This window comes from Grampus griseus (assembly GCF_964374135.1).
Source record: "Grampus griseus genome assembly, chromosome: 6".
Taxonomy (NCBI): domain Eukaryota; kingdom Metazoa; phylum Chordata; class Mammalia; order Artiodactyla; family Delphinidae; genus Grampus; species Grampus griseus.
In genome coordinates, this window is record NC_139000.1 from 10,539,368 (window position 1) to 10,555,293 (window position 15,926).

General features: G+C 40.5%; 1 protein-coding gene and 1 long non-coding RNA gene across 5 annotated transcripts in view; one reads left to right on the forward strand and one right to left on the reverse strand.

Moving 5' to 3' along the window:
• The window catches only part of LOC309823834, a 29,738-nt gene extending 25,317 nt beyond the window's left edge, over window positions 1-4,421 (reverse strand). Inside the window, exon 1 of the long non-coding RNA XR_014296875.1 lies at window positions 4,133-4,421. This is a non-coding gene — a long non-coding RNA (uncharacterized lncRNA). The remainder of the gene's footprint in view (window positions 1-4,132) is intronic.
• NR6A1 (nuclear receptor subfamily 6 group A member 1) overlaps window positions 1-15,926 on the forward strand; it is a gene marked incomplete at its 5' end in the record, with an annotated part of 201,455 nt that overhangs the window by 81,480 nt on the left and 104,049 nt on the right. The gene's annotated exons all lie outside the window — the stretch shown is intronic.

The following is a 15,926-nucleotide window of genomic DNA, read 5'->3' on the forward strand; positions in this document are numbered from 1 at the left end:
AGGATTCTTATATATGTAATAGCATTAAATCAGTATCAGTATTAAATACACCTCATGATATTAAAATCTGATATTCCACCTCACTTTTCAAATGATAATTTTCCTGTATTCATTCAATCAGTTCATCTAATATTTCTAAGACTTTGTGAGATTCTTTGTGCAGTGTTGACAGCTTTCATCTTCATGTTTGTTTTAATTAAAATTTAAACAGAGAATGGCCTGTACTATAAAGCAGCCTGGAACCCTTCTATTTCCATTCTCTGTGTTTGGGAAGAGTCTCAGACAATGAATTGAACCTCAAGCTCTTAACTGTGTTTTTACAGAATCGACATTTCCAGGGTGTTTTCCAATGTGCCAGGAGCAGTTCAAGATCTTTTATATATATGATCCTTGAACCTTAAAACGACTGTCAGGAAGGCATTAATATTCGTGGTTTATACATGAGAAGTCTGAGACAAAGAGAGGAAGTGACTTATTCAGGATCACATAGTAAATAAGTGGCAGAACCAGGATTCCAACCCATGTGCACTTGACCCTAAGACCCAGTTTCTTGCATCTAGCAGGCATAGGATGGGTTGAGAATGCATCCAAATTGAAGGACCTCATATTCATGTTTATCATGTCTGATTATTTGATGGTAGATTTGGAGGTTAAGACATGTAGTCATAACACTAAATGCCATTCTGGAACATTTTAATTACTCTGGCCACTGCTACCTGTCTGCTGCTACCGTCTTAATATTCTTCATAACCTTTATTACAGACCAAGGAAAAAAATGAAACCTTTGTTTTCAAAATGCTTTTTTAGACATCTCTCAAGTATCATAGTGCTAGCTACCTTGTCTTGTCGTTGTATTTTTTGCTTAGAGATCACTTTCTTTCATGTCTAGCTGGATGTGCAGTTGAAAACAGGTGTTCTGGATATAAATATGCTCTAGATCAATACTGTCCAATAGAACTTCCTGCAGTTGGAAATGTCCAGTTTCTGCATTGTCCAGTATAATAGCCGCTAGTTACGTGGGGCTGTTTAGTGCTTGAAATGTAGCTAGTGCAACTGTGGAACTGAATTTTAAATTTTATTTAATTTTGACTAAATTCAAATAAAAATAGCCACATGTGATTATAGCACAGTTTGAGGTAGTAATTGATTCTTGTGTTTGATGAGTAATGATAGAATTTGAGGAAATCCAATAATTAGTAGTTTAAAAGTTGCTGATTGGTTTTCCAGCAACATAAACTTTGGCATGTGTTTATCCTTAAAGGCATAGGACCAAATAGAACAGAACAGTTCATATTTCTAAAGCACTTTTTGATTATTCATGATCTCATTTGATGAGTATTTCAGGTATGATATCATTTTGGACTTGTGTTTGCTAATGGATCACAGTAGAACAAAACCATTTACAACTTTCTTGTGCAGGGGCTACTCCTGTTGAAATGGACACCATTCTGGCCCCCTGATGCTCAGGTTGAGGCTTGAGGGCCTGGACAGGAACCCATGAACTGTTTTCCACTGCTCATTGAGATTGGAGAATTATCCCTCTCCCCTCACCTAGAATGTCCATTAATTTCATTTTTTATATCTAAAGAGAGGGAAGTAGAGACAGTTTCTAAATTTAGCCAGAGAGCTATATTAATTTGATAACCAACAAAAGAAAATATAGTGTTCCTTTCTAATATTTCAAAATAAATCCTCAGGGCTTTGATTTTAGTTCTTTGTTTTGGAAAATACAACCCAGAACTCAGAAATGTTCTGTGTAAGATGAGTTTTTAAATTGATATATGTCTTCTGAAGAAACTTTTGATGGAATTAAATAGTAGATTTCATATGATATTTTGAAGAAAAATTCATTTCCCTGGAGTCTTGATAGGTTTGGTTTCATTTTGATTGTCTGGCCTTATGAAATAATTTGTAAAATATATTAATTTTATTATGTGTTACTAAGTAGCATATTTTTCTCTGTCATTTTAGTTGTAAAATGCTCCTCTCCTTTCTATCAGAGCTCACAACTAATCGACTCTGGGTGCTTTTGATTTTTCTGACTATGCCAAGGCATTGAATGAAGTTCGCTGTAGTGAGAAAAGAGAGCACATGGAACTCGTGACTTTATGTACTCCAACAATAGAGCTTTTATGACATTGGAGGTGGTTAAAAACGCTAGAAGTAGCTCTTAAACATGGCATCGCTGTGTTGCCTTTTTTTTTTTTTTTTTTTTTTTGTATTCTTAGAGCTGCCAGGAGTGCATCGGGCCTGTAATTTCCTGTTCTCTGAATCCCCCATCTTTTTGCAGCTCCAAGCTTTGTGTCCCACAGCCTGTGACTCTGTGCTAACAAATCGCTATTGTCCAGTGGGGCGAATGGTGGCTGGAACTAAAGAATTGCTGTCTGGTTTCTATTCAAATCCAGGTAGTGAGATATATGAATGGACTTTTCGAATCGTCATGTGAATAACGTCTGCTCGGCATGAAGGCTCAGAGCCACACTAGGAAAGATTAACTCCTGGGCTGACCACTAACATCTTTTGTAGTAGGAGGTAGAAACATTCCCAAGTATCATTTTATTCACACTTAATTTTCCATTTCATCTTCCAAAAGTAGAGTTAGCCGTTGAACTATTTGGCTACTTTTCTCTTAAGTTTAGTGTTTCTGTTGATAATATGGAAGTTTGGGAAAATGCTAAGTTGTTTTTCTCTTAGAACACTATTTTTTTCTGTCAAAAGTTTTCTACCTTACATTTATAATGGCATAAAGTTATCTTTATAGCATACATGCAAAAATGAGAGAGAGGGAGCTGCTTTTTCCAAGAAACCAACCCTTTAAAATACTTTCCAACCATTGAAGGGAAAAATCTCCTTTTTTTCAGGGCATTCTACTTATTTGCATTTTTTCCTCCCAAAGCACAAATTTATAAAGAGAAAATAGAAACAACTTCAAATGCGATGTATTAACCAAACAAACAAGCCTCCTTCAAATTAGGAACCAACTTAAGCATTTGTAAGTAGAGCAGAATCAGGATTTTAAAAATTAGATTTGGACGCTTGACTATAATTCATAATTTCATTATCCTTGGAAAATTGTTATATTATCTTTCTCCTGTATGCCTGAAAAAATGTCCACAGGCTTAAAAAGGGCCATGCTTTTTACATTCCTTCCATATTGCAGGTACTGTGCAACGGGAGAGCCTTTTATGTTTCTTTTTGTCTTAAACTCAGACAGCTTTGTAAGCAGTAGTGTGTAGATTACAAGAGTTAGACAAAAGCAGGCGCGACTGAGAAGAGTTGAGGGGGGGGAGAGCTTGGGGCACTTCCTGTCACTCAACACATTCCAGATCACTAAAAAATTTCCACACCCTCTGCATTCCCTCTTGCCCACCCCAGATCCCAGTATTTTCTGATTACATATGTTGTGGTATTTATCACACTCCTCGCTATCACTGGGCTCTGGCAAGACTGCTTCAGAGGAGATGCATTCCTTTAGATTGCACAAAGCATAGCTGGGAAAATGGCTGGCAGTTTCAGAATCTAGTCACGATCGCACGCATGAGCACCTCACACATCCATGCCCCTTTTCCCCCCTCTCCCGCCCCTGCAGCTGGCTGACCTGTCTCACCCACTGCTGGCCTATGGAACGGCCAGGACTGTCTGGTTTTGGCTCATGCCTTTGTCCATGTCTGGCTTAGTTCCTCTCTGTCTACGCTTGCCTCTACCCCCACCGCCCCAGGCAGCACAAGTGTTTGGCTACACAAAACTACAGATAGAAAAAAGGTGGTAAAAACTTCAAACTTTGCTAGATTCTCCAACAGTTTATTCTTTTGTTTATTCACTTTCTCTCTTCTTTAATACTTCGTTTTAAGAAAACAAATACAAAATTAATTATCTAAAGGCAAAGTATGCAAAGCAACCTTTGTGTTCCTTATAATAACTGACTTCATAACTCTCTCCAGCTGCGTTATGGGGTGTGTATAAAAAGCTTCTGTTCTGAGAACAAAGGAGCACGTGCAGAAATGAGACTAAAAAATCCACTGACAGTATTTCACCACACAAATTACTTAAAAGATTTTAGTCAAGCCTCTCAACAGATTCAATGTTAAAATGGTTTTTAGTTTAAAAAAAAAAAAAAATTGAAAGTGCTTACCCAGTAAAAGAACCGAAGTAGTCCTGAACTGTTACGTAAGACTTTTTACAGTTGGATCTTTGTCAAAAGGGGGTGGGGGTGATGGGAGAAAGCAGCAACAACAATCAAAAAAGTTCGAGCTGCTGTGGCTTAGAGGACAACTTCTCTGTTTCCAGATAGGATTCTTGCTGTAGAAATGGAACTCCCAGCCAGCACAGCATCCTGTCCCGGTAGAGAAATGAGTTTGTCAGTAAAAAAAAAAAATTAGATACTGGAACCCAGACTAGATGAGGTACTGAACCGCGCCAGATTTCCTTGCAGCCCTGTCTGCTCAGCTCGCATTGAACTATATATGACCCAGATGATGGACAGAAGCACATTCAGTCATGTGCACACTGGAAGAAAGCGGATTTGCTGGTCCCTGGCAGTGCAGGGGTTTGTCTTCTGATTGGGCTGTGCCCTGATCAGTGAAATGTGAAGCCCTCACCATTCAGAGGCCGTAATTCAGGACTGGCAGTGTGAGTGTCTGGCTGCCTCTAGTCACTGAGAGAGACTTTGAAGGTGTTGCTTTTGTTTGGTGGCATTACCCACTCAGAGGTTACTTACACCTATGTACTAGTATTAGGAACAATGCTAGCCTTCCTGAAATGCAAGAAGCAAGCCGACTTTTCCTGAATTCTGTCATCTTATTGTTGATGAACTTTGCTCTAACTTAACCCAATTATTTGATTTGAGAATTTTTGTGACCTTAACCAAGGTCCATGTCCAGACCACACCCTGGCCGTGATTTTATGGGTTTGATAAGGTAAAAATAAAGGTAACATTTGACTTTGAAGCTTCCTAGATGATACAGATTGCTCTTAATGAAAATTGGATGGATGGACAGCAGAGAAGTTAACTTTTGGATTTTGGAGTCTTTGAATGTCCTAGGAAGAAACTTTATCTCTTATCACCTTTGTGAAGCCGTCACTCTTATCCGAGTCCTTAGTCACATAGGGGACTGCTGGGACGAAGCTACCAAAGTATAGGATCCCACTGAACTGTGACATAGGCTTTATGCAAGATAGGCACAGTCTACTCTCTCTAGTCTGTCTGAACTAGGGTCCTTGGGATTATTTCCTGTCTTTCTGGGCCACTAGGAAATGAGGCCATTATTTGGACTGTCGGTTGTGACATTTTTGTTTAGTATATGAAAGTTGCTTTGTTTAATGCAAATTAACACTATTTTTTAAAAATTTGAAGCAATAAAGGAATTAGCTTATATAATCCTAAACTGGTGTTTAGACATATAAATACTGTTTTATTTTCTGCCTCTCTTACACTTGTGGAAATAAATCCATGGTCAGTGTATAGCGTCTGTCTGTTTTGCTGTAAATTCTGGGTTTGGATGTTTAAGTATTTGTAATTTCTTAGATGTTACACAGCATCCTATATATGGGGACTGCCCAGGAATTTTTCTCTTGTCTTAACCTGGAGAAGCTGGGTTGATATGCTATGGGATATAACAATGATCAAAGTCAGAAAAGAAGGGATGCACACCCTCTCTTTCTGTAAACTACAGAACAATCATTCCTTTTTTTCTTTAAGTTGTGGTAAAATATACGTACAGTAAAATTTACCATTTTAACGTCTGAGTCTGTAGCATTAGGTACATTCACATTGTTGTATAATCATCCCCACCACCTATCTCCAGAATATTTTTATTTCCCCAAACTGAAACTCTGTACCTAACATTAACTTCTTATTCCTTCCTCCCCCAGCCCCTGGCAACCACCATTCTTTCTGTCTCTATGAATTTGACTGTTCAAGATACCTCATAAAAGTAGAATCATACAGTACTTGTCTTTTTGTGACTGGGTTACTTCACTTAGCTTAATGTCCTCTAGGGTCATTCATGTTGTAGCATGTGTCAAAATTTCCTTCCTTTTTAGGTTGAATAATATTCCGTTCCGTTGTACGTATAGACCGCATTTTGTTTATCCTTTCATCTGTCGATGGACACTTAGTTGCTCCCACCTTTTGGCTATTAAGACAATTATTCTTGACCATTCTTCTTGTAATCTTGTGAGGGCTTCTTTACAGAGCTGTCTGACCCATCTTAAAAGCTATTCCATTTTATCAGTTAGAAGGGTTTTGGTATGCCTTTTTACTTTAGAGATTAACTAGGCCCTAATATCAGATTTGCTAGAGAAGGGCAGATTCTTTTCAGCCTTCTTGGATGAGACTTAAAACATAATTCTCTCTATTTATTTTTTATGGGTTTATCTTTTCCTATTACACTGTGAGCTCTTCCTGGGCAGGGACTGTAGTAAATTCCTTTTGAATTGTGCCTGTGCCTCTTGTTTAGGAAGTAGACATCAATAAAAATTAGTTGGAAAAAAATGTGAATTAATGAATAATAATAGAATAATAGCTAATTTTGTTGGATTTTTATTATAGGCAAGACACTGTGACAGATGTTTTATTTACATTATTTAACTTTCAAAACAGCTCTGAGATAAGTATTGTTATCTTCATTTAATAGATAACTTGTTCAGGACCTCATAGCATGTAAAAGATAAAACTGAGATTTGAACCCTTGTCTCTTTTGGCTCCAGAGCCATTATGCAAACTCCATAGTGAGGTGATGATCAGTGGGTTTGGAAGCAGGAGATTAAGGCTAAGCATTGATTCCAAATCAGATATTCTTTCATTAGGCATCAGGAGCTAGAGCCCTGTGATAGAGATGGTTCATGAGTGGATACTCAGAGGAAAGCTTTGCACATTATAGATCTTTAGCTGAACAACCCCTTGTTGAACTCAGTTCACAGATATTCCTGTGTATGTAAATTCTCTTAGGTTATTTTGAAAGTGCAGTTAAGTGAATGCACTAGAACAAATGAATCGATGTTCCTCATACATATATGAATGATACTGTTCTAGGTGCTAGGGTGAGTCAAGAATAAACCAGAACAGATTCTTACGGATCTTGCGTGCTAGTGAGGAGACAGAAAAATAAGTTTACAAAGTAATATAACGTAAAACAGGAAACCATGCTATGAGGAAAATAAAATAGGGTAATGTGATGACGGACAATGCCTTGGGGGTAGATTTGGATGAGGGACTCCTTAAATGAGGAAATACCCAGGAATGCTTCTCTGAGGAAGTAAAATATACAAGCTGAGAGCCAAACGATGACAAGAAGAATCCTAGAGGATAAAGAGCTAAAAGAAGTGTGATCTGAGCAATGAGAACGAGATGTAAGAGCTCTAAGATAGGATTGAGTTTGGTGTGTTTGAGGAGCAGAGAGAGTAGCATGGCTAAAGTGGAGTGAATGCAGGTAGGAGATAATGTTGGAGAGGTAGGATGGGATCCTATCATGTAGGGCCTTGTGAGCTGTGATAAGAAATTTAGATTTTTCCCCAAAGGTAGGAGATTGGAAGGTTTTAAGCATAAGAGTCCTCCTGACACTACCTTTTTTTTTTTTTTAAATTAAATTAATTTATTTTGGGCTGCTCTGGGAGGCATGCAGGATCTTAGTTCCCGTGCCCCCTGCAGCGGAAGCACAGAGTCCTAACCACTGGACTGCTAGTGAATTCACTGCTAGTGAATTCCCCTGACACTTTAACTGGAGTCCCTCCCAAGCTGGAGACTTTGCCAAGGCTTTCGCATGTTAGTGGCCAGCTCTAGATGTCCTAGCAGAATGATACTTCTTTTACAAGAATGCTGGGGCAACCATTGGTTTCATTGCTCTTTCCACATCAAAGAGGGCTCGTTCAACAGGAGTCTTGTTGTTTTCACAACATCACTGTTGTGTGGATAGGGTTTTGTATGCTAGTTTTCTGTATTAATTTAGGCTGAAATTCAGTTCTTAATTAGACCTGATCTTTCTGTGTCAGTACTTTGAAGGACGTGTTCTTGGCAGTTGATGATGGCTGTTTCATTTATATGATATACTTAAGGGCATACTGATGGGAATCTGAAATTGACAAGTAAAGAGGAACTTTCCCAGTATTATTTTTATTTTTTGGCCGTGTCGGGTCTTAGTTGCGGCATGCACGGTATTTGTTGAGGTGCGTGGGCTCTTCACTGTGGCATGCGGGCTTCCTTCTATTTTCTCTCTCTAGTTGACGCCTGCCAGCTCAGTAGTTGTGGCCCACAGGCTTAGCTACCCTCTGGCATGTGGGATCTTAGTTCCCCAACCAGGGATTGAACCCACCTCCCCTGCGTTGGAAGGCGGATTCTTTACCACTGGACCACCAGGGAAGTCCGTTTGCCAGTATTCTTTTTTTTTTTTTTTTAAGATTATTTATGTATGTATGTATGTATGATTATTTATGTATGTATGTATGTATGTATGGCTGCGTCAGGTCTTAGTTGTGGCATGCGGGATCTTCGTTGAGGCATGCGAGATCTTCCGTTGGCAGTGTGCAGGCTCTTCTTTGTGGTGCACGGGCTTCTCTCTAGTTGTGGTATGCAGGTTTTCTCTTATCTAGTTGTGGTGCGCAGGCTCCAGGGTGCGTGGACTCTGTAGTTTGCGGTATTCAGGCTCTCTAGTTGAGGCGCACGAGCTCAGTAGTTGTGGCCTGCAGGCTTAGTTGCCCTGAGGCATGTGGGATCTTAGTTCCCTGACCAGGGATCAAACACACGCCCCCTGCATTGTAAGGCGGATTCTTTACTGGACCACCAGGAAAGTCCCCCCTTCCCAGTATTCTTTAGTAAGGTTGTATTCAGGTATTCTGACTCTAGTAGGGTTAATTGCTAACATTTTTCCCATATTATTTGATTTTTTCAAATACTGTGAAAAATACCGAACATAACATTACACACCTGATAGTTTCATTTTATAGGTCAGTTGTGTTCAAATGGTTTTGACCATTATCCTCTGTAAGAAAGGTATTTTATATTGTAATCCATTATACACGTACTTGTATATATATCTATGTATCAATATCTATATCTGAAACCATATTTTCATGGTATATAGTACTTGTCCTTATTACATGTAGTCATCTACATTTTTTTTTTTTTACTTAAAAAATATTATTTACAAGCCACTAAATGGATTTTAAAACCCACTGAAGGGACAATCTGAACTTTGAAAAAACATTATAGGGGAGAAATCTGAGGCTCGGAGAGGTTATGACTTGTCATTTGTCACATAGCAAGGAAGTAGCAGAGCTGGGACTTAAACCATTGCTAATGATTCCAAAGCCCTTCCTTGTTACCACATTGTATAGCTTTTCTAGTGATTATAACCTTCAGTGAAACTGAACAAAAATGAAAACACCAAAAATGACCTTTAATAATGATTATATAAAATGTAAATTTTCAAAGCAGAGGCTGTAGGATGGGACAGAAATATTCTTCCCCTGATGATGTCCTCTGCCTTTTTCAAAGAGCTGTTGGCCACTTGGCGTTGTCTTCCATATCTTGGACAGCATGCAATTGATATTACTCATTAGTTGTACTGCAAACCAGCAGTTTCCCAAAGCACTTGTATCTCGTTACTCAGCCTACCCCTGAGCTAATCTTGGCTTCTTAAAATAATAGCTGTGTGATACCTAGCTTATGAGAGTGAGAATGTGGCCTCTCAAAAGCGAGCTGTTGCAGTGTAACTTGGAGTCAGTGCTCAGATACAAGACAGGAAATATATCTAGCATCTGAGTCCAGCCCTGCCGTTTTCTGACCTGGTTACGGTACTGGTTGAGTTAATTTTGCTGAAAGGAGAAACCATGTCCTCCTCTCCTGCTGGAGGATAAGGCTGTATCAAAGGGAAAGGGTAGGGAATTAATGCCTGTTGTTTACTATGAGCTAGCCATGCACTGTACTCTAGGCCAGGGGTCCCTAACCCTCGGTCCACGGCCCATTAGGAACCAGGCCGCACAGCAGGAGGTGAGTGGCGGGCAAGCAAGCAAAGCTTCATCTGCCGCTGCCCATCACTCCCCATTGGTCGCATTACCGCCTGAACCATTTCCGCACCCACACCCCCACCCCGGTCCGTGGAAAAATTGTCTTCCAGGAAACTGGTCCCTGGTGCCAAAAAGGTTGGGGACTGCTGCTCTACCCACCCCACCCCCGCCTTTTAATCTAATCTAATTTAATTTATTTTTTGGCTGTGTTGAGTCTTTGTTGCTGCATGCAGGCTTTTCTTCAGTTACAGCAGCAGGGGCCGCTGTTGTTGCAGTGCGTGGGCCTCTTATTGCGGTGGCTTCCCTTGTTGTGGAGCATGGGCTCTAGGCATGTGGACTTCAGTAGTTGTGGCACATGGGCTTCAGTAGTTGTGGTGCTCGGGCTCTAGAGCACAGGCTCAGTAGTTGTGGCACATGGGCTTCAGTAGTTGTGGTGCTCGGGCTCTAGAGCGCAGGCTCGGTAGTTGTGGTGCATGGGCTTAGTTGCTCCGCGACATGTGGGATCTTCCTGGACCAGGGCTCGAACCCCTGTACCCTGCATTGGCAGGCAGACTCTTAACCACTGTGCCACCAGGGAAGCCCTCTAGGCCCTTTTGACATAGGTTTTAGTTTAATTCTCATGACAGTTCTGTGAGGGGAAAGTTATTATCCCTATTGTTTTCATTTATTATTTTTATTTCTTAAAATTAGGATACAGAACAATCAGGACACAGAACAGTTACAGTGCCCCAAAAAACTATTTTGTGTATTATCCTTATTTTACAGAAAAGAAACATTGAGGCTCAGACAAAAGAAATGATTCTTAAACAATCACAAAGTCAGGTAGTGGCTGAGGTTGGGATAGAAGCTACACTATACCTACCTTTAAAAATTGTACCTTCACCTCAGAGCCGAATTGGAGCTCTGAGTTGATGAGACTGTGTAGAAGGGGACATTCCTAGGCTTTAAGAATAAAGGGTTATGTCAGAGGATGGAAACCTTTGAAAACCCAACACTGTGGAAATAGAGCTGCTTTCTTATTCCTGTGTAGTGTGGGGTTTGTCTAGGATACCTCCGACACTTGTTTTTGTTTTTTTTTTTTTGGCTGCGTTGGGTCTTCGTTGCTGTTCGTGGGCTTTCTCTAGTTGCGGCGAGTGGGGGCTCCTCTTCGTGGCAGTGCACAGGCTTCTCGTTGCAGTGGCTTCTCGTTGCAGAGCACAGGCTCTAGGTGTGCGGGCTTCAGTAATTGCAGCACTCAGGCTAGTTGCAGCACGTGGGGTCAGTAGTTGTGGCTCAAGGGCTCTGGAGCGCAGGCTTAGTAGCAGTGGCACACGGGCTTAGTTGCTCCGCGGCATGTGGGATCCTCCCGGCGCAGGGATCAAACCCATGTCTCCTGCATTGGTAGGCGGATTCTCAGCCACTGCACCACAGGGTAAGTCCCACCTCCAACACTTTTTTAATCAGTACAGATTTATGTTTTTAGTCTTTATGCAGTTGCTTTTCAGTGAAAAACAGGAGTTTAATCTTCTGCTAGCTTCCTTTATTAAGCTGCTGGGTTTTGTTTTTGTTTTTCCTTTTTTTCTTCTGCCATGACATAGACATAGGTTTTTTTCTCTTTTGAGCTTGAACTGCGTTGGCTCTCCAAAGCTTCTGGACCTCCTTGTTTCTTGGGTAGGCAAAACTAGTCAGGTGCCCCAGTGTCTGCTAGGGAAAAGGGTAAAATCACGTGGGTAGGATTAGGTTGAAGGCATGGGTCATAAAACATTACTCCTGTGGCTGCCAAGAAAATGCTCATTTTTTTGTGAAGAGACTGGTCCAATGTTAGTCATTTGATTATATAATTAAAGCAGGGATTTTGGATAATTTCTTTAGATATATGATAAGGCCTACATTTTCTCCCCCATTTTGTCTTCTCATGGATCACATCAAGGGTAAAGATGGGACTTTGCAAAACTGTTATGCAAAACTGTTACTTTGAATTCTTAATAACATCCTTACTAAGTTGGCATTGTCATTTCCTCCTTTATACAAATGAGGAAAACTGAGGTACAGAGAGGTTAAGTACTAGCTTCTTCAAGATTCCTAAGACAGAGCCAGTAATCTAACTCAGGTTTTTTGTGGGGTTTTGTTTTGTTTTGTTTTTGGTGTGTATGGATTTTGTTTTTGTTTTGGTGTGGCTCCAAAGCTGTCTCTTTGTATTACCTATTTGCTGTCTTCACTAACGCACTTCCAGTGCCTCTCAAGGGCATTGCCAGTGTTCAGAGAATGGTGGTGGTGTTTATACCCCTTTTTTCCCTTTAAAGTATCAAATCATTCTTGAGCATTTTAACTTAAAAAAGAGATTCAGTTCAGAGTTGTGTTATGGTGACTTCAACATCATTTAAAAATTCAGGGCATCAAAGTCTTCAGGAGCTGATTGTAACATAGAGGAACTTAGGGCTGTTGAGATTTGGAATATCCACTGATCCAGAGCCACATGGTTACTGGGCAGAAGGTGATAGGGCAAAAAGGTACTTGGCTATGGGCTGAGCCCACGTGGGGTCAGACTGTGTCACAGGAAGAAGCCAGAGCTGAATTCCAGGTCACAGAGGGCTGAACCTAGGCAGGTACCAGCACTCCCAAGGGATATGGTTCAGATGCAGGCCATTGGTGGCCAGTGTTTTGGCCTGACTTACCATTTGTAAGTACTACTAGGCCTCTCCAAGCAGGTTTATTAACTTTTATTATTATTTTTTAAATATTTATTTATTTGGCTGCGCTGGGTCTTAGTTGTGGCATGTGGGATCTAGTTCCCTGACCAGGGATTGAACCCAGGCCCCCTGCATTGGGAACGCAGTCTTAGCCACTGGAACACCAGGGAAGTCCCTATTAACCTTTTAAATATGTAGAGAGGCCATGTTCAGGAGATACCTGCCACTGAAATTACACACTTCCTAGAAGTTTACATGGTCACCATTCCCATTAGAGTCATAAGTGCCCACTGACAAAACATGGCAGGGATTAATTCACTTAAGCAGTTTTAAGGGAGCCTTTTTTAACTTCAAAAATTGTGAATATATGGTTTTCTTCTTTGTAAAAATTGTACCGCCGTTTTTTCTCCAGGCTTCTAAAGGCAATAGCTATTAATACTTGAAAAGTTAGAAAATTAGTATTTTTTCTTTCATATGTATTTTATTTAACTAATAAACTTTATTTTTGGAGCAGCTTTAGGTTCACCCCCAAATTGAGTGGAAAGTACAGAGAGTTCCAATATACTCCCTGTTCCCAACGTGCATGACCCCCGACCAACTATCAACATCCATTACCAGAGTGATGCATTTGTTACAGTTGATAAACGTACACTGACACATCATTGTCACCCAAAATCCATAGTTTCTATTTTATTTATTTATTTATAAAATGACCATTGCTGGTTTCAGCCACTGCTCTTTTAAAAAATATATTTATTTATTTATTCATGCATGCATGCATACATTCATGAATGTATGTAGCACCGGGGGGGGTCTTTGTTGCGGCGCGCAGGATCTCTGTTGCAGCGCACAGGATCTCCGTTGCAGCCTTTGGACTCTTGGTTGCGGCATGTGGACTTCTTAGTTGTAGCATGTGGACTCTTAGTTGCGGCATGCATGTGGAATCTAGTTCCCCGACCAGGGATCTAACCCAGGCCCTCTGCATTGGGAGTGCGGAGTCTTACCCACTGGACCACCAGGGAAGTCCTCATAGTTTAGATTTCACTCTTGGTATTGTACCTTCTGTGGATTTTGACAAATAGGTAATGATGTGTATTACCATTGCAGTATGTTACAGAATAGTTTCACTGCCCTAAAAATTCTCTGTGCTCTGCCTATTCATCCCTCCCTCCCTCCTTCCTAACCACTGGCAACTACTAATCTTTTTGCTGTCTCCATAGTTTTGCCTTTTCCAGATGTTATGCAGTTGGAATCATATAGTATGTGGCCTTTTTAGAGTGGCTTCTTTCACTTAGTAATATGCATTTAAGTTTCCTCCATGTCTTTTCATAGCTTGATAGCTCTTTTCTTTTTTTTTTTTTTTTTTCCGGTACGCGGGCCTCTCACTGTTGTGGCCTCTCCCGTTGCGGAGCACAGGCTCCGGACGCGCAGGCTCAGCAGCCATGGCTCACGGGCCCAGCCGCTCCGCGGCATGTGGGATCTTCCCGGACCGGGGAACGAACCCGCGTCCCCTGCATCGGCAGGCGGACTCTCAACCACTGCACCACCAGGGAAGCCCGATAGCTCATTTCTTTTTAGCACTGAATAACAATTCCTTTGTCTGGATGTACCACAGTTTATCCACTCACCTACCAAAGCGCATCTTAGCCACTTCCAAGTTTTGGTAGTTATGAGCTGCTATATATAAACATCTGTATGTAAATTTTTGTGTGGACATAAGTTTTCAGTTCATTTGGGTAAATACCAAGGGTGGTTACTGGATCATATGGTATGAGTATGTTTAGTTTGTATGCAACTGCCAAACTGTCTTCCAAGGTAGCATTTCTACCAGCAAGGAATGAGAATTCCGGTTGCTCTACATCATCCTCCCCAGCATATGATATTGTCTCTCTCTCTCTCTTTTTTTTTTTGGTGTGGGAGTCATTCTAACAGGTGTGTAGTGATATCTTGTCATATTAACTTGCACTCCCCTAATGACAGATGATGTTGAACATCTTATGCTTGCTTGCCATCTCTGTATCTTCTTTGGTGAGGTGTCTAGTAAGGTTTCTCACCTATTTTTTAATTTGGTTGTTCATTTTCTTATTGTTGAGGGTGTTTTCTTATTGTGGAGTTTTAAGAGTTTCTTTTATAATTTTGGATAGCAGTCCTTTATCAGATGTGTCTTTTTTTTTTTTTTTTTTGCGGTACGTGGGCCTCTCACTGTTGTGGCCTCTCCTGTTGCGGAGCACAGGCTCCGGATGCACAGGCTAAGCGGCCATGGCTCACGGGCCCAGCCGCTCCACGGCATGTGGGATCTTCCCAGACTGGGGCACGAACCCATGTCCCCTGCATCGGCAGGCGGACTCTCAACCACTGCGCCACCAGGGAAGCCCTCAGATGTGTCTTTTACCAATATTTTCTCGTAGTCTGGTCATCTCATTCTAATGACATTGTCTTTAGCAGACCAGAAATTTTTCATTTTAATGAAGTCTAGCTTACTAATTATTTCTTTCATGGGTCATGCTTTTGGTGTTGAACCCAACAATTCATTGCCATGCAGAAGGTCATCTAGGTTTTCTCCTGTGTTATCTTCTAGGAGTCTCATAGTTTTGTGTTTTTCATTTAGGCCTGTGATCCATTTTGAGTTAATTTTTGTTAAGGGTGTAAGGTCTGTGTGTAGATTGATTTTTTTTTTTTTTAATATATGTAGATATCCAGTTGTTCCAGCACCATTTCTTGAAGGCTAACTTGGCTACATTTTATTGCTTTTACTCCTTTGTCAAAGATCATTTGGTTGTATTTATGTGGGTCCGTTTCTAGGCTCTCTATTCTGTTCCATTAATCTATTTGTTTTTTCCCCAGTACCACACTGTCTTGATTACTGTGACTTCATAATAATTCTTGAAGTCAGATAGTGTCAGTTCTTCAGCTTTGTTCTTCTATTTCAATATTGTATTGGCCATTCTGGGTCTTTTGCCTCTGCATATGAACTTTAGAATCAGTTTGTTGATATCTACAAAATAAGTTGCTGGGATTTTGATTGAGATTGCATTGAATCTGTAAATCAAGGTGGGAGGAACTGGTATCTGGTGATATTGACTTTTCCTATCTATGAATATGTAATATCTCTCTAGTACTTTTTTGACATTTTTTTCATCAGGATTTTGTAGTTTTCCTCATATAGATCTTGTACATATTTTGTTAGTTTTATACCTAAGTATTTCATTTTGGGAGGGTTGTGCTATTATAAATGGTAATGTATTTTTAATTTCA